Below are 24,102 nucleotides of genomic sequence, written 5' to 3' on the forward strand. Positions count from 1 at the left end.
AGATTCTGTGTCTCCCTCTCTCTCTGCCTCTTTCCTGCGAATGCTCTGTATTGGTCTCTCTCTCCCTTGCTCAAATATAAATAAACACTAAATTTTTTTTTCTTTTAATTTCTGATTGAGAAGTTGGTATGTAACTATATGGAGCCTTGCTAGGAACTTATTTACCAGAGCATTTGAGTCGAAAAGTCTTTCCATTACTATTGTCATGCCAGAAGTTTAGGAGATGTGGGTTTCTAATAGCGCAGATCTTACCCGGGAGAAAGGAAAAAGAAGCAGAAAGCCAATGAACACAGGTCAAAGCCACATCTACTTCTGTTTTTTGTTGCAGAAGCAGATAAATTTCCAAGCTTCTTCAGACTGACTTGAATTGGATTTATATTTTGCAACAAAGAGAGTATATATCTGAAAAAAGTAACTGTGAGTAAGGAAAGCAAACAGCAGGACATGAAATTGTCTGTTTTGAAGGGAATCCCTGACAATGTGGATGTCTCTATTTCCAGCTAAATAATTGCAAATCCGTGTTATGCAAGGACAAAACATCTAAATACATTGCTACCTACTGCATTCAGTTCCGTGTCGGGATGGAGCACTAAGTGCCATTATGAAACAGACTTTTGTCTAACAACTCCATAGAGAAATAATTCATGTAATATAAAATGTGCCCATTTAAAAATATGACTCACTATATAACAAGAACATTTCAGTATATATATACAGTCGTGCAATCAGAATCATGGTCTAATTTCAGAAATTTTCATCATTCTCCCCCCAAATCTTCACACTTATTAGCAGTCAAGGTCCATCTTTCCCCAATCTGTTGCCACAGCCCAGACATGGGCGATCATTAATTTGCTTTCTATGTGTATAGGTTTGCCTACTCGGGCCATCGCATAGAAAAGGAATCATATTTCAGGTCAGCTATGCTGTCGCGTGTATCAATACTTTATTCATGTCAGTTGCCGGAGCGGACTCCGTTGTATGGAGTATACTGCATACTCTTTATCCATTTACCAACTGATGGGCATTTGAGTTGTTTCACTTTTTGCCTGTTACAAATAATGCCGCTATGAACCTTCACGTACAAACCTTTATGTGGATTTTTGTTTGTTTGTTTGTTTGTTTTTTCATTTCTCTTGGATACGTCATTAGGAGTGGAATTTCTAAGTCATAGTGTAATACTCTGTAAACCTTTTGCAAAAATGCAAAACTGCCTTGCAAAGAAGCGGCAACATTTTACACCCTCACCAGCAATGTTCTCTAACATTTGTTTTTATCTTTTTATGATAGTCAACCTACTACCCTTGAAAGTGGTGTCTCCTGGTTTTGACTTGCATTTCACTAATAGCTAATGACTTTGAACATCTTTTAAGTGCTCATTGACCATGTGTATATCTTCCTTGGAGAAATATCTATTCAGAGGCTTTGACTAACCCCTATTTTCTTTTAATATTTGTTTAGCTATCAGAGGCTTTTTAAAAATTTTTTTAATGTTTATTTATTTTTGAGAGAGAAAGAGAGAGCAACAGAGCATGAGTAGGAGAAGGGGAGAGAGACACACACACAGAAATCCGAAACAGGCTCCAGAGCCTGATGTGGGACTTGAACTCATGTGCTGTGGCATCATGACCGGAGCTGAAGTCAGACGCTCAACCAACTGAGCCACCCAGGCTACCCCTGTAAAACGCTTTTTAACATATATATTCAGAAGGTAAACCCCGTTTCCACAAATGGTTTGCAATGTATCAGACAGATATGATTTACAAGTATGAAGGTCAGGTAAAAGAGATGTTTAATATTTTTATTGTTTGAAAAGATAATTGGGTGTCTAAAGAAAAAACTGTAGTATATGTAGTAATATAAATGTATGAGACATATGTAGAAATAAAATAAAACAAAACATGAAATAGACAAAAGCATAATGTTTGTTTCTTTCACTATAGGTGAAATGTATATTTTTTGAATGAGTATTATCATAAGAGGTATAATGTAAATTCTAGAAAATATTCTTAAAATATCTATAAATAGTAACACAATACTGGACATAATGGAGGTATAAGAAACACCAATTTAAGCCCAAAAAGCAAGAAAAGAGGAAAAAAATGGGTGAAAGGACAGATGAGACAAATAGAAAACAATAAGCAAGATGATAGATTAAAATCCAACCATACTGTACTACATTATTGTAATTGGTGTGAAATTTTTAATTTTTAAAGAAAACACAGACTGTCAGATTGGTTTAAAAAAAACCCTCAGAGGGGCACCTGGGTGGCTCAGGATCTCACGCCTTGTGAGTTCGAACCCCACATCAGGCTTTGTGCTGACAGCTCAGAGCCTGGAGCCTCCTTCAGATTCTGTGTCTCCCTCTCTCTTTGTCCCTCCCCTGCTTGCGCTTTGTCTCTGTCTCTGTCTTTGTCTCTGTGTCTCTCAGAAATAAATAAACATTAAAATTGTTTTTAAAAACTTGAAAAAAAAACAACGCTCAGAAACCCATTTTTCAGTATAAATATGAGAAAGTGTACATTTTGTTTTTGTTTCTTGAAATGCATACTTGAAATGATATTTCATGTGGACATGAAATGATGTGATGTCTTTTATTCACTTTAAGATGAGATGGAGCCCCACATTGGGCTCTGCACTGGGCATGGAGCCTGCTTAAGATTCTCTCTCTCTCTCTCTCTCTCTCTCTCTCTCTCTCCCCCCACTCCTGTGCTCCTACCCCCTCAAAAATAAGTAAATGAATAGATGATAGATAGATAGATAGATAGATAGATAGAGAGATAGATGATAGATAGGTAAGTGTGGTGACAAATTCAGTTCTGGGGTCCAACTAATGAGAATGTGAGTTTAATGCTCTCTCTGTTTTTCTGTATGTTTGCATTTTTTTTGTAATAAAACACTTATAGTACATACTTACAAGGTTTGCTTTTTATTTTGTTTTTTGCAGTGTCACAAAATACAGATTATTTTTCAAACACCAACAAAGCCAGCAGAGACTAGAAAGCACAGCTGAGGCTCCCATGATCTACTCTCCTCTTCCATCCTTCAGCGACAGGGCTAAGAGTCACCTCCAGCTTAGAGGGCACTGAGGTAAGAGGGGAACACGGACTGGATGCCATTTTCGGTGGTGACTGAAGAAAATGAAAGCCTTTTACTCCCTGGCCAAGTGGTCTCATGGTGAGAGTTTGTCAGATCAGGAGAGCACAGCATGAACACAATGTGGGCTTGTAAGAAGGCCGACCAGAGCCTGTGATCAAATCATTTCTGTGATTATCGTACATTTTGATTGTGCTAGTAAGTTAGCAAAGGGTGGGGAGAGGGGTATATTTTTCACTAAGTGTGACTGGAGTTTTCTGATACTTGCACACAAAATTCCCCAAGTAATGCTTTTCTAGAGCCCAGTTCTAGGGGAAGACACGTTGACCCACCCAGGGAGTCCTTAACAATCTTTGTTGTGTAAGTTTGGGATCTTTGTGGAGGAGGGCTGTGTGTGGATTCGACTTTCCGCAATTTACAACTTGCTTTCCTTTTTGTTATTTTATTTCATTTTTATTTATTTATTTATTTTTTAGATTTTGGCTTTGTTTTGTCTTTAATTGCAGCCCTCCTGTTTTCTTTTTATGCTGCATCCTGCATGTGTTTGGGGTAGTAGTTAAATTTATTGTGAGCTGAGTTGCTGGACCTCAAGAAATGGCATGTGGAACAAAAGGATGCCTAGCACCCAGAAGGAACACACACATGCACACACACACGTGTACACACACACACACACAAGTTTCATTTTGTGAGCAGGATACATTTGAAATAGTATGTATGTAGGAAAGGTTGCAGGTGGGGATTTGAGAACTCTCTCCTGTGTCTCCCTCTACCCTATCACAGGGGTGAGTAAGGAGATGAGTCTTGACCTGTCAGAAAACTCCATTTCTCTAGACAAAGTGGCAAGGACGGACATATAGCGTGAATATGTCCTTTACTTTTATTTTATTTTTTCTTCGTCTGGGAGCATCAAGAGTTCTGGAGAAAAGATCCCTCTTCTGTGAGGATCTAGCCTGATAGAATACCAGCATGTGACTCCTGGTGGTCATGACACCATGCCTGCTTTAGAGAAAGTGCATATGAGAGCAAGTGAGAGAATGCATCCCTCTGACATGTAGAAACTCCTGTTTCTTCCGTTTATGAATTCAAATATCTGGGTATCTTGGTTCATTTTATGGCTTATTGCCAATGAAACTGAAATTCGTCACTTACCATCTAAATTTTACAGGCATTTTCTGAAATGACTAGGGAAGAGAGTCTAGAATGAGAGACAGCAGAAAGGCCTGAGTAGAGAAGTGAAATTGTCAGGCTGCAATGTCTGGAGGCTGAAAGTGGGACCCTCTCCCTCTCTGTTTCCCTCTCAACTTCCAGAAGACAGACAACCAGTGTTAGGATCCCAGGTAGAAGACTGGATACAGTTCTTTTCTGAGGAAACTGACCAGGTCAAAACAGCAGCACTATCAGCAATAGACAAAGTATAGAAAGAGCCCAAATGTCCATTGATGGATGAATGGATAAATAAGATGTGACACACACACACACACACACACACACACACACACACGATGGAGTATTACTCAGCAATCAAAAAGAATGAAATCTTGCCATTTGCAACTATGTGGGTGGAACTAGAGGGTATCATGCTAAGCAAAATTAGTCAGAGAAAGACAAATATCATATGACTTCACTCATATGAGGACTTTAAGACACAGAACAGATGAACACAAGGGAAGGGAAGCAAAAATAATATGAAAACAGACAGGGGACAAAACATAAGAGACTCTTAAATATGGAAAATAAACAGAGGGTTCCTGGAGGGGTTATGGGAGGGGGGATGGGCTAAATGGGTAAGGAACATTAAGAAATTTACTCCTGAAATCATCGTTGCACTCTATGCTAACTAACTTGGATGTAAATTTTAAAAATGAATAAATTATTGAAATAAATAGATAAATACCCATAGATATTCACAGGTAGGATCTCCATGTGACTGAATCTATCCCAACACACTTTTGTTTGTGAACCCTAAGAAAACAGAGCTTCCAGTCAGCTTTACAAATACCTCACCCTTTAAATACTAATGAAAAGATAAAGATCCACAGACATTTAGAGAAATATGCTAATGTCAAAGGGAGATACAGTTCTCTAAAAGAAAGAGAGAAAGGGGGAGAGAAATAGAACTAACAAATAAGTAAATAAACTTTAAGGAAAATTTTTAAAAATTCCTCTCCAAAAAATAGTTAGTAAGATTGGGATATAGCTATACCTTTGTGGGGAGTAGAACGAAAAAGTAAAAAGGTAACAATATGTGGAAAAGATCAGTGTTAGAAGATCAACTTGGAAGTTCATACACTTGGACAAAATGAAAAAGAAAAAAAAAAGGCAGTAACAGAGGAAAGTTTCCTAAAACGGAAGGAAATGAGTTACCAGATAGGAAGTATCCAATGAATACAAAAAGATATATATCAAATACATACACACACACACATACACACACACACACACCAGGAATCTTCAGCGAAAATTCTATCAAATGTGCAGAGATAAAATAGATAATTTAGGATGAAGGAGAAATTAGACTGACACCAAATAATATGATACCAGCACTGGGAGCTGGAAGCCAGTGAATCGATTCTTTGAAAATTCTAATGGAAAATTATTTCCCAATTATCAATCAAGAGTGAGGCTAGAATTTTCAGACATGTTATGGCTCCAAAAATGTACATCCCATGCACCCTCGAGCTTTTGGACGACAGAGAAGGCAAACATGAAGTCAGACTCGGACCTGGGAGACAAGAAATCCAGCACAAGAGAGAGCAGAGGAGGTGGGAAGGGAAGTCACAGTGAGGTCCCCTATGACAGCTGTGTCGCAGGTTCTGTGCTAGAGCCCTGGCAACAGAGATCCAGGAGGAATGTTCTCAAGAGAGTGAGAACACGAGGATGTGCAAGATTAGTTTCAGAGAAGCTTTCAGTACTTACCATATATTTAGAAATGAATGAGCTACATGTATGGAGATTACACAGCAAATTTTAAAACATAAGACTATTATATCCATGCAAAATCAGTGGATAAAAGAGGAAATGTAGTAATAGTACACAAAATAGTAAAGTAACCATTGAAAAGCTAAAATTGTTACGGCAGAAGAGGAGGATTGGGTACAAAAAGTGGGGTAGAATAGAGCCGTAAATCAATAGAATCATTTTCCATAAAAAATTAATTGATAATTTTTATAATCCATTAATCTAGTAATAGTAGTAGATCCATCTTATTTGGATAAAGTCATATTATTAAGGAAAAGTTGGAAGTAGTTGCCTCGTCCTGTTCCAGTCATAATGGAGTAGCTGAAATCAGACTTTTTTTTCTGCCGTTATTAACTATAGAAACTGGAAAAATACAGGGGTGCCTGGGTGGCTAAATTGGTTGATCACCTGACTTTGGCTCAGGTCATGATCTCACCGTTAGTGAATTCAAGGCCCTCATCGGACTTGCTGCTGTTAGCACAGAGCCCTCTTTGGATCCTACGCCCTTCTCTCTGCCCCTCCCCCACTCACAAGCACATGCTCTCTCTCACAAATAAAAATTTTAAAAAAGAACCCGGGAAAATACATAAGACACTTACTTTAGGCATTAAATAGCAACAAGTACAAGGCCATGACCACCCTAGGTAAGCCTCCTCGCTACCCCATCTGTCTCCCTGAGGCCATGACATGGAGCCCAGACAAGAAGTACAGGACACAGAAATCCAAATTCAGGGGTCTGCTTCTCCCCTTTTGGGAGAGGGTCCCAAAGAGGAAAAGTCATGGAGAAGGGATTCCCACATATGGAGAAGAGTTTCCATCTGTCCTTGGAGGACTTCTGAGCTGGGCTACGGGAGGCCTCGCAGAGCATAGCACCTGAGGATCTGGGGGGCTTGGGCTGTGGCTCCTGGCCGAGGCTTCCAGGGAAACCAGGGGCATGCAGAGAACCCTGGAGGAAGGAGAGGAGTGGGAGCTTATCAATTGGGATGATGTGAGAAAACATGGCGGTGAATGTTGCTAAGTTTCCAATTTGAGCAACTGGAATTTGGCACAATGTTTAATAATGTCAGAAAACCAGGGGAAAAAAACAACGAAGTTGACTCGGGAAGTATTTAAAACATTTTAGAAAGATTGCATAACTGTGAAGTTTATAAGTAGAGTGTTTGGAATTTATGTCAGCAGATCAGGAGAACGATTTGCCCCGGTGACACGAATGGGCGAGTCAGTTTGTGCGTAAATTACAATTGAAATGAATGAACAAATACCATTGAATGAATGAAATCTTTGGACAGAATACATAGGTTAAAGGAAGAGTTGAAGAATGTGTTTAAACTAACACCAACATTTAATGGCTGGGCCCAGGCACAGGAGGAAGCCAGCCAGGGAATCTGAGAAGGCCTGGACATAGTAAAGAAAAATAAGAGGAAGATTTCACAGATGTTAAGAGGAATAATAATAACAATAATAATTTTTATCTGTGTGGTCTGCTGCGGAGTAAACATTTTTGGAAGAAGTGTATTAACATATGAATCCGTTAGGTCAGCAATAGCTGATGACATGAGAGGCTACCTCAGACAGCAGCTATGAAATAACTTCATAGTCATGGGGTCAATGCAGTGTTTTAAACACGAGGCACACTACAGAGAGGAGTAAAGCTGAGGCAGTGAAGAGGAGAAGGTTCTCGTGAAACGCAAGCCTGACTAGGCGAATTCAACATCACACACAATGGCACAATGAAAACAGGAGGAAAATATCCTCGTTAAATCTGATGGCCTCTTTATAAACGATGAGGAGTCTGTGTTCTAAAAGTGTATTTAAGAGTGCAGTTTCAAAAATCACTAAAGCTTACGTGTTCCCGAACAAAAGAGGGAAATGTAACCATGTGTATAGAAGAGTAGTTCCCCATAAGACGTAACTGGGATTGACAAGTATCGCACTTCTGTCTTTCCCTTCCACACAAAGCGGGGAGCTTTGAGGGGGAATCAAACCTGCAGACAACTTGGTAGTAGAGTGTACAAAAGAAGTCGATTCCTGGTAAATGAGGAAAATTAGCCCACAATCTTCATGGACATCAGAAAATGTGGTTTAGTCATATCTATTGCACACGTAACTGGTCTCGAATTGCTCAAAAAATTAATTAAAAAAAAAATACAATGAATGAATCAAGCAGAACTCCAAACCCCATTATTACACAGTTGATGCGCAAAGTACGTAATTCAAAATATTTTGGCAGATATTCAAAATATCACCATGTAGCACAATCACATTTTTCAAGACCAGAAATTTGTTTGCAAGCCAGCCCAGAATATTCCATTTGATAAGGGCACCTGGGTGGCTCAGTCAGTTGAGCCTCTGGCTTCAGCTCAAGTCTTGATCTTGTGGTGCGTGAGTTTGAGACCCACGTTGGGCTCTGTGCTGACAGCTCAGAGCCTGGAGCCTGCTTCGGATTCTCCCCCTCCTCTGCTCGTACTCTGTCTCTCTCTCAAAAATAAATAAACATTAAAAAATTAAAAAAAAAAAAGAATACCACATTTGATAACTAAAAGCTCATGCATCAAACCCAAAATAGGCCATTTTTGCACCAAGTTTCTGGTTGATCTCCAGCACCCGAGTTCATTTGAGAAAGCAGAAATTGTGATCAGATTTTCTGTTCTCTCTGACAATAGTAAGGATATGATTTGTCCTCCTGAAATCAGTCATTTGGAGGAAAGACCAGTAAAGTAACAAGATCAAATGAACACACTGATCAAACTTTTTAAAGAAGCATTCTTTGAACAAGACATTAACCCTATTCTGCTAGGAAAGATAACACTAAATGAGTGTAATCCCTGCACTGTAAAAGAGGAATAATCCTTTAGAAATGATCCTGACAGGTGGAACTATTGCTATGAGAGTTGATTTAATAAAGACCTATGAGCACATCAGAGGGATAGAACAGTACAATTTAAGGTTCTATTTAGTTATCTAAGAGTATTCTGTTGGGATATGTCCGGTCTACCTTTCAACAGCACTTTCCAAATTTCTTCATACAACTTATCAAAAACTGGAATTGTGTCTTTGTTTTAATTTGATTAATGTCAGTATTGGAAAATACCCTTTTTACATTTTTTTATTTTTATATTTGAGAGAGAGAGAGAGAGAGAGAGAGAGAGAGAGAGAGAGAGAGAAAGCATGAGCAGGGGAGAGAGGGGAGAGGCACAAAGGGAGAGGAAGAGAGAGAATCTCAAGGAGGCTCCACACTCAGTGCAAAGCCGGACACGGGGCTCAATCTCATGACCATGAGATCATGATGTGAGCCAAAATCGAGAGTCGATGTTTAACCGACTGAGCCACCCAAACATCCCGGGAAATACTTTCCCATGGACCTTTACGTTTCTGGACATGTTTTCAGCAGAAGCATTTACTTTGTTCCTGCCTATGTTCAGAAGGATGTATGTAACATAGGGTGGAAGACAGAGATATTCCTTCCTATAGAGGCAGAAGTCAGGCAGGCCTAGAGTCTCCAGCTTTACTAAATTAAACTACAGGTAAGCAGTTAAATTTGAATTTAGATAAACAATTTTTTTGGCAGAAGAATGTCCCATGCGATATTTGGAACATATTTACACTTAATCGATATCTGTTGTTTAACAATCATTCAAATTGAACTGGGCACCTGTGGTTTATCTGGAAACCTTATATGTAAAGAATGTGTTCTCTGTGATTTCAAGGTTCTCTCCAGCAGCCCAGGCCACTGTCTCGGAGCCATCATCTGGACCCCTTACCATTGCCTTGTGGCGACTGTGCCTCAGGATAGCGGTATACATGCTGTTATTGTTACGAGACATGGTCTTTCATTTCTGACCACAGGTCTCTATCATTGTGTTATTATTTTTATTTAAGGTCGAGAAAGTTCAGGGAGATGGCCCAGGTAACTTCCATGACGTCACAAACTAATAGGTAGCATCGCAAAGAGTCAAGCCTTGGCTATTTTCACTCTAAAGCTCTGACCATTGTCAACATCCATGAAACTGGTAAGCCGTGTTAGCTTATAAACAGAGGAAAATCTCAGACACGTCGCGGTTCTTGACATTCATCTCCCTCACTAAAGTGTAAGGGCCTTTGATAGCAGAAACCAGTTTTGTTTTGTGTAACGCTGTATGCCTGGCGTATTGCCCGGTACCTCTCGCTTGATAAATAATTGTTGAAAAGGTGAATAAAAGAATAACTGAATGAGCTGTCAACTGAATTTCAAAGGCTAAACCCTGGGAAGCTTTGTAATGTAAATTGGGCCATATCCCTTAGAGTTATATTCCTTTGTGTCTCTTTCTCCCTGTGTTTATCTCCATTCTACATTCATCGTTCATCGTCATCTTTGTCTTCTGCCTTGGCCTCAGAGTTCACTCTGGCAGGCCAGGTTCAGCTGTAGCCCTTAACCATCCCTACAGTTAAAACCTAACATTGCATGGGGTGTCTGGGTGGCTCCATCTGGTAAGCGTCCCACTCTTAATCTTGGCTCAGGTCACGATCTCACAGTTCCTGAGTTCGAGTCCTAAGTCAGGCTCTGCACTGATAGTGAGGAGACTGCTTGGGATTCTCTCTTTTCCTCTTTCTCTGTCCCTTCCCCCTCTCAAAACAAATAAATAAACTTTAAAAAAATAATAAAATAAAAGCTAACATTGCTTAAATAGGCCCAAGGAAAATGTCGAGAAACCTCAGAGTGAGTTTGTCCTAAGTCAGGCTTCAATGTCAGCAACTCCATTTCGACTCTCATGTGTGATTCTTCACCAAGGTGTTCTAGGAACACTGGAACTGATCACTGACAACTGTCAATTGGTAGATTAATATGGCAATGGTTGATTGTATAATCACTTAGTCCAGAACTGAGAGCTAGTTTCCTTTGTAATAATCTGTTCCTAATCCCTCACTGCACACAGAAAAAGAAATGAGCCTCAGAGTTTGGAATGTACCTACATCTACAAATCCCCATTTAATGTTGACTTAATCATCTAAGGGTTTTGCAGATACACTCAAATATGGTATAAAAAAACCCCACAGGATAAACGTGGACTATCCACTTGGATACTTAAGAATGTATTTACATCTATATTTCTGTATCTTTCTATCTTTATCTCCATGTCTATCCATCTACTGTTAATATCAACACACAACCTCAAAGAAATAGTTTACTAGTTATATTCAATTTCAGGCAAACCTCCTTGACCCTTAGAGGTCTTCATCTTTTTCCTTTATCTTAAAGTTTATTCTGGAAAAATTTGGTAAAAACTGACCCATTCCTATCATTTCTCATTCTTTGCTGACGGCTTTCCTTATTCCATTTTTTCTTCCTGTTTTCTACTCCCCATACACTGAATTTGCCTCCTTGTATGAGAATGTGAGTTCTGGAGACAGGATGGCCAATGCATTTCTGTGACACACAGGGTCTAATGGTAGGAGCTTTAGAGTGTAAATAACCAAGGCTTGACTCTTTGCGATGCTACCTATTAGTTGGTGATGTCATGAAAGTTAGGCCGTCTACCTGAATTTTCTCGAATTTAAATACAAATAATAACACAATGATAGCAATTAGGAAGAGTAAGCAAGGTAATAAATGTGGATGGTTTACCCAGCAAGCGGCACAGAAAAAACATAAAATAAATAAGAAAAGATCTTATGGGAATTCAGACCAAGCTGGTGTGGGTTACAGCAAGAGGGCTAGATATCACCTTGACCTTCCACAGCCTTATTTCCAGGGAGCTTTCGCTTTGAAAGGCAGCATGCAGATTTCGTTGAAGAAGAAGAAAGCTCAGGTCAATACAAGAAGAGGAATAGGCCTACTTCATTTTATAGCACTTCACTTGATTGTACTTTCCAGAGATTGCAATTTATTTATTTATTTTTTTTAACTAATCAAAGCTTGTGGAAGCTCTGTGTTGAGCAAGTCTATCAATGTCATTTTTCTAACAGCAGTTGCTCACTTCGTATCTCTGGGTCACATTTCGATAACCCTCACAATACCTCAAACTTTATCCAGATTATTATATTTGGTTGTGGAGATCTGTGATCCGTGATCAATGATGTTACTACTGTAACTGTTTTGGGGTTCCACAAGCCGTGCTCATGTAAGATGGTGAACTTAATGATAAATGTTCTGACTGCCCAACTGACAGCTGTCCTCCCACGTCTCTCCCTCCCTTCGGGCCTCCCTATTCCTGGAAACAAAACAGTATTGAAATGAGGCCAATTGATAATCTAAGTGTTCAGGTAAAAGGAAAAGTCACTCATCTCTTACTTTTAACCCAAAGCTAGAAATCATTAAGCTTAACAGGGAAAGCATGTTGAAAACTATGATAGGCTGAAAGCAAGGTCTCTTTGATGAGATTTTGAAGTGATGCTGGGGTCCAATGGCGAAGAAGAAATTCTTGAGATGTCTTTGGAGCAAAAAGGTGGTTGTACTAAAGGACAGAGACAGGACCCATGGGCAGAAAGAGGTACACTGGGGTTGTGAGGAGTGACTGATTATATATTATGGAGTTGGGGGTGATGGTGGTAAGAAAATGGGAGGTTTCCAAGACGACTTTCATATGCTTAAGAAGACTCTTAAGATACTGGAGGCTTTGCTAATGTTGAGATAAAGCTATTTTTCCCTCTAGTAAGGCATGAACATTAAGGCAAGGCAATTGAGAGTTTCTTGGAGGAATGTTTTACTATGCCTATCTCAAGTATTTGTCAATGGGCTGCAGGTTATAAAGAAACTTACTTTTATCTACATGTTCTTCTTGCCTTTGTTCCCCACATCACTGTGGAGGGGAGGGTGATGTTAGGACTCCAGGAAATTTGATCTATGAAAAAGATTGCTTTTTTTTTTTTGTAGTAAATCTTAATTAAGACTGTTGCAAACTGATGGAGACTCAGGTCTGACATGACTGTGATTTCCATTAGTTAACTATCAGTTTTCCCCTTGCCTTTCCAGGATTGCCTGAGGAATGTTACACATATCCCCCTGGGGGTGTTAGCTTGTACTTTGCCCTCAGTTTGGCTCACCTTGAGTCAAATAGTTAGCCAAGTGTGACTGCAAAGGGGAAGTTTTTGAAGGAAATTCAAAGTGCTATTCTAGCAAACGCAAATGATAAATGAAATAGCCTTGTCGGTGGTATGGAGAAAGGTTTGGTGGCCCAGATAGAAGATCAAAGCACTCACAACATTCCCATAAGCCTCAGCCTCCTCCAGAGCAAGACCCTAACGGTCTCCAATTCTATGAAGGCTGAGATGGGTGCGGAGGCTGCAGATGTTTGAAGCCAGCAGAGGTTGGTTTATGAGCTTTCCAGAAAGAACTGTCTCTATGACACAGAGCTGTAAAGTGAAGCAGCAAGTACTGATGTAGAAGCTGCAGCAAGTTATCCAGAAGATCTAGCTAAGATAATTCATGAAGGTGGCTGCAGTAAACAATAAATTTTCAGTGCAGACCAAATAGCCTTCTGTTGGAAGCAGACGGCATCTAGGATTTCCATGGCTAGAGAGGATAAGGCAATGAATGCTTGGCTTCAAAGCTTCAAAGGACAGTCTGACTCTTGTTAGGGGCTAATACAACTGATGACAATGAAATTGGAGCCCGTGATCATTGACCATTCTGAAAATCCTAAGGCCCTTAAGAACTGTGCTAAATGTACTCTTCCTGTGCTCTATCAAGAGAACAACAAAGCCTAGATAACAGCGCATCTATTACAACGTAGCTTACTGGATATCTTAAGCCTGCTGTGGAGATCTACTGCTCAGGAAAAAAAAATCCTCTCAAAATATTACGTTTCATTGACAGTGCACCCGGTCACCCCAGAGCTTTGACGGAGATGGACAAAATTAATGTTGTTTTCATGTCTGCTAACACAATACCCTTTCTACATTCCATGGATCAAGGAGTGATTTAGGCTTTCAAGTCTTCTTAAGACATACGTTTCATAAGGCTGTAGCTGCCATACATAAAGATTCCTCTGGTGCCTGTGGGCAAAGTCAATCGAAAACCTCTGGAAAGAATGCACTATTCTAAATGCCTTTAAAAACACATGTGATTCATGGGAAGAGGTCCAACTATCAACACAAACAGGAATTGGGAGGAATTTGATTCCAATCATCATGGATGACTTTTTCATTGGAGGAAATAACTGCAGATGTAATACAGAGAGCAAGAGAACTAAAATTAGAAGCAGAGCCTGAAGATGGGACTGACTTGCTGTAATCTCTTGATCAAACTTCAACAGATATGGAGTTGCTTCTTATGGATGAGTAAAGAGAGTATTTCTTGATATGGGATCTACTCTTGGTAAAGATGCTGTGAAGAAGACTTTGAAATGACAGCAAAGGATTTAGAATATTACTTGACCATAGTAGATAAAGCAGCAGTAAGTTCTGAGAGGGTTGACTCCAATTTTGGAAGAAGTTCTACTGGGTAAAATGCTGTTGAACAGCCCTACATGGTACAGAGAAATCAGTCATGAAAGGAAGAGTCAATCTATACAGCAAACTCTATTGTTGCCTTGTTTTAAGTGATTGCCATGGTCACCCCAGTCTTCAGCACCGACCACCCTGATCAGTCAGCAGCCATCAACATCAAGGCAAAACCCTCCACCGGCAAAAAGATTATGCCTTAGCTGAAAGCTCAAGTGATGGTTAGCATTTTTCTGTAATAAAGTACTTTTTAACTAAGGCATATAATTTAAGACAATGTTGCTGCACACCTAATAGCTTATAGCATAGGGTAGACATAACTTTTATTGCACTGGAAAGCCAAAAAAAATATTTGGCTGGCTTTATTGTTATATTTGTTTCCTTGGGGGGAGATAGTTCCTAAAGCCAAAGGCTATGGACAAGACAGGGATGCTAACGGCCTGATTCTTGTAGGATGTTACTGTTGTGCCATGCTTAGGGGTGGGTAGGCAGGTAGCAGACCAAAATAGCCAGAGATATCACACCCCTGATCCCTCTGTACTTCAGGACATGGTTGACAAAATAGTTCTAACAGACTCTCAGTAAACCTGAGCAGCGTTGAGACATTTTAGCCTTTAAAATTCAAGATCATTCTCAAAGTAACTTTTTGTTTTCCAAACTCTGGTCTTTAGAGTCTCAAAATTCAACACAAGCATGTCAAGGACAAATCTGGGAGCAAAACACAGCCCTTACATTATTTAAAATAGCATTGACGTTGCACACCTGGACAAGCACAAGCCAATGTAAGGCAACATCTTCCCACTGTTGGCTTTTGACTGCATCAATTTTCCTAACTGACAGGGTTGTCTAAGTTATCATATTTCTGATTGGTTTATTTGCATAAAAGAAAATGACATAGTCACTTTCCCAACAAATTTATTGGCACGAAGATCATCATTTTACAACCTTTCTCCAACAGATTCCTGAAGGCTGAGTCATGCTTAAGCCACAGCTCAACACCTCTTGGGAGTATATTTTTATATCACCTTTGAAAGTCAAAATATATCATTGTTTTTCAGAAATTACTAGTCAAAAATGAGCTTCAAAGTTTAAAATATTACTCTACATTCTTTTTGGGGGATTTTTTTCCCTCTAAATTTATTCTGAAATTTCTAGTATGTCCTTTGAAAAGACATCCTATTGTGTTTTTTACTCTGGTAAGAATAGTTTTTGTTGTGGTGGATATTTTGAAAATATTGAGACATCTCGTTTCTTTAATCCTGCTCTTTATCACTATAGATTTCATATTTGCTAAATATATTTAAAAGTCTGAAATTACTTGAAAAACAACAATTATTGAGAAAATGACATTAAGAGAGTTAAGCTATTTTCTAGAATTATCATAGAGTTATTGTAAAACATTTTTAGGTGGGTGGCTCAGTTGGCTAAGCATCTGACTTTGGCTCAGGTCATGATCTCACGATTCTTGAATTCGAGCCCGGCACCAGGCTCTGTGCTGACAGCTCAGAACCTGGAGCCTGCCTCGGATTTTGTGTTTCCCTCTCCTTTGCCCCTCCCTTGCTCACGCTGTCTCTCTCTCAAAATTAAGTAAACATTAAAAAAATTAATACAAACATTTTTAAAGGCATAATTTGGGAAGAATTAGGTTCTTTTTCAAATTTCAAAAGTGGTGGAGGAGAAGAAATGAAAGCCTGTTAGTAAAATGTTTCAGTTACAAAGTAAGATGGTCACATGTTCAGTAAAAACATACAAACTAATGACAACAGGTGTCCTTCTAAATCTACCTTCCCATCTTCTTCAATTTTACTAGAAACTGATGTGCATTTTTGAATGATTGTACCATTTACTTTTGAACAACAAGGACTTGAGGTGTACAGGTTCACATTTGTGCATAGTTTTTACAGAGTGATACTCAAAACATGTTCTCTCCTCCTTATGACTTTATTAATAACATTTTCTTGTCTCCACTTTAATGCAAGGATATAGTTTATAACGCATACATATGTGTTCATTGCCTATATATGTTATCCGTAAGGCTTGTGGTCAACAGTAGGCTATTAGTGGTTAAGTTTTGGGGAAATTGAAAGCCACCTGTAGATATTTGACTGTGTGGGAGGTCAGCACTCATAACTCCTGCACTGTTCAAGTGTCAACTGTGTGTATATATAATGCACAATTGTTTGTTGTAATATATAAGATGTATTATTTTTTTGAATAACTTTTTTAACATTTATTTATTTTTGAGAAAGAGAGAAACAGAGTGCGAGCAGGGGAGGGGCAGAGAGAGATAGAGACACAGAATCTGAAGCAGGCTCCAGGCTCTGAACTGTCAGCACAGAGCCTGACGCTGGGCTGGAACTCATGGACCGCGAGATCATGACCTGAGCCGAAGTCAGACACTTAACCGACTGAGCCACCCAGATGCCCCTATTCTTTTGAATAATTTAAAGAAAAATAGTTCAAAGATAAAACTAACCAAAACAATGCCACTCTCTAAGTTCATCAACAAAAAGCCTTCACACTGTACTTCTTAAAGTTCCCTCTGAAAATGACTTGTCTTTATTCACAGCAGAATCTGAAGGGAACAAACATTTACCAAGAAAATTAACGTCTGAAGTCTGTCTTCTCTCAACTTCTCCCCTAATCTAACTTACAGATACGAGGCAAGCATAGACCTTCTAAAGTCATCCTCTTTCCTGTCCTTGGGGACTAGAGGTACAGTCACACTGTATCATTTACAGAATATTTTTCCTAGGGGATTCTGTCGTTGGTTTATATGAGCACTTAAAGTGTTTAAATCTGTTATTTGTTACATATATAGGTGACGTGGAACCACTGTAAATTTTTTTTTCACTGATGTTGAATGGCTTTATCTTAAAATTTAAAATTATACTTAGAACAATGATCCCCAGTTGGGTTTTGGACTTCAGTTAATCACAAACCATTTTATTTGAATTTCAGGAACTTCAAATACATTGTAAAACACACAATCCTTCCTATTGTTTTTTAGTTGATTTTCCCATAAAATGATGTCATTAATTTTATGAACTCCACAAGGAAATATCTGTAAATATTTTGACAATATTCTCTAAAAGGAAACAGAAGCATACTTACTTTTGTTTTAATTCTTGATATATGTGTTAGGCTAATTATTTTAAGTCGTGAGAAATTTATTGAAATATTTAATAGAAAACTAGTTTTTGAAGATGAAAGTTAAATAATAAAAATAAATTCTACTAAAATAGTTTGCAAAATATGCTAATCTTTTGCAAGCTGATGAGCATGCTAATCTTTGCAAGATTTACTTTTATATTTTTATTGCTGAACTATTTTATTGTAAAAGTAACATTTGCTGGCCAAAAAGGCCATTGATCTTACCCGTTTCTGATTTTGTTTGAAGTTACAAGGGACTCAGTCAGAATTTGTCAAAGGAAATCTGGGTCTTTACAAATAAGGAGGTAACAGTAGAACACTTTCATGTTCTAGATAACTCAGGCTTTTGTTACCTCTTTGTAATACAGTAGATTTCCCACTCAGGTAAACAAAAAACCTATAAATGGCAATATGCCTTTTTCATACTAAAGTGGATAGAACAAGCCTTGTGATTACCCAGATAGGAGGTTTTAGGTTGCTCAACATTTAGAGATCTCCATTTGTCAAGACTTTATGTGGATCTTCCATTCCCTGTGAACTGAACAATTGTATCAGATTAGATAGTATCCTTCATGTCACAACTGTTAAAAAACAAGGTAACAGGCTCAAAATGGAGTCACTTATGCTAAGCCACATACCATCAAACCAAGACTAAAATGGCTCTCCCAGTTGATCAAGAATTGCCTGAACAGCACTAGCTGGATAATCTGCCTGATAGACTTTTCATCCCATAAAGGAAATTAACCTTGCAGTAACCATATACTAGTATAACTTCCTTGTGCCCTTCTGCCTATGAGAGTCTTTCACTTTTATACCTTTTGGAGCTCCTTTCTATCTGCTAGATGGGATGCTTTCCAATTGGAATGGATTTTTTCTCAAACTTAAAATTTTTAATATGCATCAGTTTATCTTTAAACACACTAAACTTCGTGATTCCAAGACTTTTAAGTTTGGCAGTCATCTAGCTTTGTGGTATCTTACACATCAAAAAAGAATGACAATGTTTGTTTTCTATGTTTTTAGGGATTTAATTTCAATACCCCTGTCACATGGCCTATCCCCTTTACAAATATTGGTCATTCCAGTTCACAAGTGGTAACATTTTGTTCTGAAATGTTTAAGAGGTTCTTCTTCTATGTAATCTTTTAACTATCTCATCAGGACTATTCTCTTGTAAAATCTGGTAATATTCACATTCTAAAAGAAAAAGTAAATAGATAGAAATCAAAGTACAAAGTAGAGTTGACTCATCTTGGTCATAAATGTTAGAAGAGAAAAATAATTTCCTCAGCGGGTTAAGCATCTGACTTCGGCGCAGGTCACAATCTCACGGCCTGTGAGTTCAAGCCCCTTGTTGGGCTCTGTGCTGAGGCTTCTGAGCCTGGATCCTGTTTCAGATCCTGTCTCCCTCGCTCTCTGCCCCTCCCCCGTTCGTGCTGTGTCTCTCTTACTCTCAAAAATAAATGAAACATAAAATTTTTTTTTTTTAAAGAAAGAAATAAAAAGAGTTTGTTAAGTTATTGAGACCCTACCCTCCGGTAATTGTTGTCAAGGATATCAACACTGTTAGGGGATTCGGAGGTTTCCAGGGAAGTGAGAGTAGAAAAGAGTCACAAGGAAGTGAAGTATGTGTGTTTGTTCTGATTCTTACCCGTGTGAAGGGCAGCCTGATCCTGGCTTCCTGCAAATACCACCTACTGCTCTGATACAACGAAAATGAACAAAATCCACTACATGGACACATTGACTTCACTCATAATTCCTAATTAATAGTTGTCGAATTAAAATAAAAAAAACATCCTTGTAAATGAAAACTTACTTTGTCATCATAATCTTCTATTTTCCAGTACATTTACTGCCCTGAGAAAGACAACTTTGGTTGTTTACTATTCATTAATACTTTTCCTAGAAGACTTCTAGATTTCTGATGCCCTTCAAATCAGGCCTCAAACATAAAATACGTAGTGAAATTAATTTGAATTTTACGTAAATAACCAATCTTTTTTTTTTTTTAATTTTCACTGCAAGCGTATTTCAACCATTGTGTAGGTCATGTTTTTCCTCAGAAAAAAATTCTGTTTATCTTATTTGTTTGATATCTGTTGCATGTTTATTACATGTTACATCTGTTATCATGTTTATTTGCTAAATTTGGCCGTCCTACCTCAAATGCACATGCTGGGAGGGGAAAAAAAAATCCCTCTACTAACTTAGGTCTGACAATAGATGCAGAGAGAAAAGTTGATTATGCATGTGGGAACATCAAATGAAGAGGCTGCGGGAACAGCCAGGGATAAAGATTATATACCAATTTGATAGAGGAAAGGGGCAGGATAGGGCTACTCTGGGATGTAAATGAGCTGTGAGAGGAGACAAATGGGCTTTCAGGGGACCAAATGGAAGGTAGGATGGTTTGTGGTAATGTTTGTTTATGAAACTTCCCATCCCTGTGCTAATGGTCAGTTTCCCTCCCCTCCAGAAGCTCCCCGAAAACAAACAAACTGGATTTATGCCTGCTTCACTGGAGAAGCCTCTGCTTTTAGTCGGAAAAAAGAAGCTCCCAGAATGTTTCTTTCTGCATCTGCTGTATCTCAAATGTCTTCAGTTGGAAGTAATCTTTATATTGTTGTAAATCCCTTCACAGGCACTGACAAACTGGTGTAGCTAGTGTGTTCTTGCTACAATATTTTTAGAAGGTAATTTGGCATTTTCTGTGCTATTACCTATCGATTCAACAATTAAGCTTCATGGTAATTAACCTAGAAATATACACAAGGGCCTCTGCGAAGGTACATGCAGTTTTGAAATGCTTTTAACGTTAAATTTTATTTTAAAGTTGGAAATTAAAAACAAACAAAGAAAAATCTAATTGTTTATCAGAACAGGACTTGTGAAATCAACCTTGATGAAACTGTATAATGAATTAAGTAGCTCTTGAAAATACTAAGTAGCTCTTGAAAAGGGTAAGCTAGATTTTTTTATATTAATATAAAAAAGCAAGATTATGATTTTATGAATTCTCCCTGCGTGCTGTTGCTCCTAATAACCATGCACAGTAATAATTTTAAATGAATCATACGTGAGCCTACATATACTGAATTCTTTAAAATAAAGAGCCAAGCCCTGTTTAGGAGTTTCATGTGCATTAATGCATTTGTGACTCATAATGGATTTATAATGTGTGCTTTATTGATTGATTGATTGATTGATTGACTGATTGATTTAAAGCTAGTACAATGCAGACAGAGAAATCATTCATTTAAGGTCACACAACTAGGAACCAGAATTTAAAGATAGGGAAACTTCTCAATGTATCCCTAACTAGCTACCCCAGCAGAAACACTGCTGATCTGAACTGAAGGGGACAGAGACAGAACAACATGAAGGAAGGCTGCCATATTTCTTAGCTCCTAGAGGCCCAGACCATGTGGCTAGTTGACTGCAATTGTTCACTGTTCTTCAAGATCAAGGAAGAAGGACGCCAAAGATGATTCAGAAATCCTTAGGGCTGCCTCCTCAATTTCAAACAGAAGGCCTCAGTCCCAGCAGGTCACACAGGAAACACCCAGAGGCTGGGAGGTGAGGTCCATGTCTGGAGGGTAAGATCTATGCCTGAAGGAGCCACTGGGGCAGATCTAATGAACCCTGAGAGTGGGTCCACTGCCCCATAAGGCAGAGCATCCAACCAAGGGGGAATATTCTCAGGCATTCAGATCTAGTGGTATTTGCCTTGCTGCGTTTGGGACTCATAACCCCTTTCTTCCTTCTGATCTCTCTCTTTTAAAGGGGGAATATCTCTCCTATACCTGTCTCAATACATTTTGGAAGCATATAACTTACTTGCTTTCACAGGTTCAAAGCTGAAGAGAAACTTTCCCTCAACATAAAACATATGTCAGAGTCCACCCATATCTGATATAGATGATACTTAGATAAGACTTTGGATTTTAGACTTTAGAGTTGATTCTAGAATGAGATAAGATTTGGGGGGCTGTTGAGATGGACTGAATGCATTTTGCATGTGAGGACATAAATTTTGAAGGCCTAGGATAGAAAGTTATAGAATTTGCCCTCCCTCAAATTCATATGTTGAAACTTCACCTTCAAGTGATGGCATTTGAAGGTGGGACCTCTGGGAAATAATTATGTTTAGATGAGATCGTGAGATCATCATCATCTAGTGATGATATTAGTGTCTTTATAAGAAGGAGAGACCAGAGCTCACTCTCTCTCCTTCGTGGACAACTATAGCAAGAAGCAAAGCAAGCCAAGAAAAGGGCTCTCATCAGGTGCCAAATCTGTCAGCACATTGATCTTGGACTTCCCAGGTTCCAGAATTGTGAGAAATAAATGTATATTTTTAAGCCACTACAGTGTTTTGTTAGAGCAGCTTGAGCTGGGTAAGACACTATGCTTTAATATATTGACATTTTGAGCAGTTGAGATATCTTTGTCTGGGACCTGGCAGCAGGGAAGTGTTCTGGGAAGAGATAATCTGTTCAGATATTACTTGACTTTTGAGAGTGGAAAAAACAAACAAACAAACAAACAAAAAAACAGGCACTGTACATCAGTAAGCTTTTAATGAGGCTAATTAAGGAAAAAAGGAAGATGCTACAAATTGTTAATAGAAATCGAAGAGAGGACATCACTCCAGATACTGTGGACATTAAAAAGAAAATAAAGGAATACCATGAACAACTCTATGCCCACAAATTTGATAACCTAAATACAATGGATAAATTCTTTGACTTTCACACAATCTGCCAAAACTCACATAAGAAGAAATAGAGAAGCTGAATAGATCTATGTCCATTAGAGAAATTGAATCAATGATTAATAACTTGGCAACACAGAAAGCACCAGGAGCACATGGGTTTATTCATTGGTGAATTCTACCAAACATCGGATACATTAATATGTATCAGATACATCAATTATGTGATGTCAAGGAGAAGAGTAAACATTACTCAAGGACTATACATCCTCTTCTGTGGAAAGGGTTAGTATGTTTTTAGTTGTCCATAGGATAGTTGTATCATGTTAAAAAGGATAATCACCTTGTTATTGTGTTTATTAAAATTCTTTTTAGTGTTTATTTATTTTTGAGAGAGAGAGAGACAGAGCACAAGCAGGGGAGGGGCAGAGAGAGGGAGACACAGAATCCGAAGCAGGCTCCAGGTTCTGAGCTGTCAGCACGGACTGTGAAATCGTGACCTGAGCTGAAGATCAACCGAAGCCACCTAGGTGCCCCTGTGTTTATTTAAAAATTAAATTTGGTTAAAGACGATGGTATATAATTGCCAAATTGAACAGGTGTACTTATGATGGTTATCTTTACGTGTCAACTTAACTAGGTCAAGGATGCCCAGGTTAAGCACTATTTTTTGTGTGTCTGTAAAGGTGTTTCTTGATGAGATTAGCATTTGATTTAGTGGTTTCATAAAGTAGATGGTCCTCCCTAATGTGGGTGGGTGCTATTCAATCCTTTAAGGTCCTGAATAGAGCAAAAAAGGCAGGGAAGAAGAAATCCACCTTTTTGTTTCCTGCTTGCTTGTTTGAGCTGACACATTGGTTGTCAGTTGTTAGACTGCAGTTTACATGATTGGCTTCCCAGTTTTCAGGCCTTCCTTTGAACCTGGACTGGAATTGCAACATTGGATCCCTGGGTCTCTGGCTTACAGATGGCAGAACATGAGAGTTCTCAGTCAGTTCCTCATAATAATATCTCTTATCTATCTATCTATCTATCTATCTATCTATCATCTATCCATCCATCTATTTCCCATTCATTCTATTTCTCTAGGGAACCCTAACTAATGCAGAATTAATCTCAAAATATAGAAGGAGCACCTACAATTGAATATGAAAACCAAAACCAAAACCAAAAACCAAAACCAAAACTCATAACTTGATTAAAGATGGACTGAAGTCTTCAGTAAACATTTCTCCAAAGAAGACATACACCTGGTCAACACATATATGAAAAAAATTCCCCACATCATTAATTATCAGGGAAATGCAAATCAAGACCGCAATGAAATATTATCTTACACCTCACAGCCACCTTTGATGTTTATTAGCAAAAAAAAAAAAAAAATTAAAAAATAATAAAACATTTAAAAAAATTGAAAAAAACAACACATGTTGATGAGGTTGTGTAGAAATTGGAATCCTTATACAGTGTTGATGGAAATGTAGAATGATGTAGCCACTGTGCAAACAGTATGGAGATTCCTCAAAACATTAAAAATAGAGCTCTCATATGGTCCAGGAATCCCACTTATGGGCTTTTATCCAAAAGAATTGAAATCAGATTTTAAAGAGATATTAACACTCCAGTGTTCATTGCTGCACTATTTACAAAAGTCAAATATGTAACAAACTAAATGTCCATTAGTTGATGAATGGATAAAGAAAATATGGTAAACGCATAAAATGGAATACTATTCATCATTAAGAAAAGAAGGATATTTG

The sequence above is a fragment of the Neofelis nebulosa genome, chromosome 4 (assembly GCF_028018385.1).
Source record: "Neofelis nebulosa isolate mNeoNeb1 chromosome 4, mNeoNeb1.pri, whole genome shotgun sequence".
NCBI lineage: Eukaryota > Metazoa > Chordata > Mammalia > Carnivora > Felidae > Neofelis > Neofelis nebulosa.